At 44.5% G+C, this 2,110-nt stretch overlaps 1 non-coding gene across 1 annotated transcript; it reads left to right on the top strand.

Annotated features, from left to right (window-relative positions):
• The first annotated feature begins 1,030 nt into the window (after nt 1–1,030).
• Nucleotides 1,031–1,103, top strand: TRNAT-UGU (transfer RNA threonine (anticodon UGU)). Its single transcript has one exon. It is a non-coding gene; the product is annotated as a tRNA-Thr (tRNA).
• The last annotated feature ends 1,007 nt before the right edge of the window (nt 1,104–2,110 follow it).

The following is a 2,110-nucleotide window of genomic DNA, read 5'->3' as shown; positions in this document are numbered from 1 at the left end:
GTTAGAAAGAACTTTTTCAGTGTCAGAGTGGTTGATAAATGGAATGCATTAGGAAGTGATGTGGTGGAGGCTGACTCCATACACAGTTTCAAGTGTAGATATGATAGAGCCCAATAGGCCCAGGAATCTGTACACCTGTTGATTGACAGTTGAGAGGCGGGACCAAAGAGCCAGAGCTCAACCCCCGCAAGCACAATTAGGTGAGTACACACACTCACACACATATATGTATACATACACACACACACATCCTTCCGTAGGCGGGATCCAAAAGTCAATGCTCGATCCTGCAGACACAAATAGGCGAGTACACACACAGACTTAGGTAATTACACACGCACACACACACACACACATGTATACATACATACACACACACACACACACACACACATGCATACATACATACACACACACACACACACACACACACACACACACACACACACACACACACACACACACACACACACACACACACACACACACGTATACACACACACACGTATACACACACACACACACACACACACACACACACACACACACACACACACACACACACACACACACACACACACACACACACAGGGGCCTCGTAGCCTGGTGGATAGCGCACAGGATTCGTAATTCTGTGGCGCGGGTTCGATTCCCGCACGAGGCAGAAACAAATGGGCAAAGTTTCTTTCACCCTGAATGCCCCTGTTACCTAGCAGTAAATAGGTACCTGGGAGTTAGTCAGCTGTCACGGGCTGCTTCCTGGGGTATGTGTGTGTGTGTGTGTGGTGTGGAAAAAAAAAATAGTTAGTAAACAGTTCATTGACAGTTGAGAGGCGGGCCGAAAGAGCAAAGCTCAACCCCCGTAAAAACACAACTAGTAAACACACACACACACACACACACACACACACACACACACACACACACACACACACACACACACACACACACATACACACACACACACACACACACACACACACACACACACACACACACACACACACACACACACAGACAACCTCGGAGAGCCTCCATAGCTCAGTGAGCAGAGCGCTGGTCGTGTAAACCAGAGGTCGGGAGTTCGAGTCTCCCTGAAGGCAAAGTTGTTAACATTATTAACTAGAATGTGTCGCTTCTTCTTTTGACGGTCTAAGAGGTATTCATCTTTAGGGGTCTCGTGGCTGAGTGGACAGCGCTTGGTCATTATAGTCCTAATATCCCGGGTTAGATTCCTGGCCGAGGCAGTAGCAAATGGGTAGTTTCTTTCATCATGATGCGTCTGTTCACCTAGCAGTAAATAGGTACCTGGGAGTAAGGCATCTGCTACGGGCTGCTACCTGAGGATATATATATTTATGAATGTATGTGTGTGTTTGTGTGTAGTCACCTATTTGTACTTACCTATTTGTGCTTGCAGGATCGAGCATTGACTCTTGGATCCCGCCTTTCCAGCCATCGGTTGTTTACAGCAATGACTCCGGTCCCATTTCCCTATCATACCTAATTTTAAAATTATGAATAGAGTTTGCTTGTACTCTGCAGACACAAATAGTAAATACACATACCCAGCGCATACTTCATTGTTTACCTGACATATAACTGATGCGATATACGAGGCTCTGAATAATTCCTTACAAACATTTCTATAGGCAGTTCTTAGGATGGCCAACATAAGAATTCCCTTTAGAAATTGATGCAATGAATCATTCATAATCTTGTATCCCACATATGTCAGACCAGTCCGGGAGTATGCAGCTCCATCGTGGAGTCCATATCTCGTCAAGCACATGGCGAAGTTAGAGAAAGTTCAGATGTATGACATCAGACTTGTTTCAGAACTGAGACGTATGAGTTAGGAGGGAAAGCTACATAAAATTAACATCACGTCTTTGAAAGATACAAGACTATCAAAAAGAGACATGATTAAAAAAAAGGAAAGTGTCTTCGTCTCTCTCTTCCTCCGCGCTCTACGCATCAGCGACCCTCAGTTTCTTGATTCTGATACTGGCTTTATCTACAAATCATTCTCTATCCTTGGTTACCCTTTGAATTTTATCAACTGTGCCTATTCTCAAGGTAAACTAAATTTCTTTCATCCTAAACCAAC

This window comes from Procambarus clarkii, chromosome 65 (genome assembly GCF_040958095.1).
Source record: "Procambarus clarkii isolate CNS0578487 chromosome 65, FALCON_Pclarkii_2.0, whole genome shotgun sequence".
NCBI classification, from domain to species: domain Eukaryota; kingdom Metazoa; phylum Arthropoda; class Malacostraca; order Decapoda; family Cambaridae; genus Procambarus; species Procambarus clarkii.
This window is presented reverse-complemented; position numbering and strand designations above follow the sequence as displayed.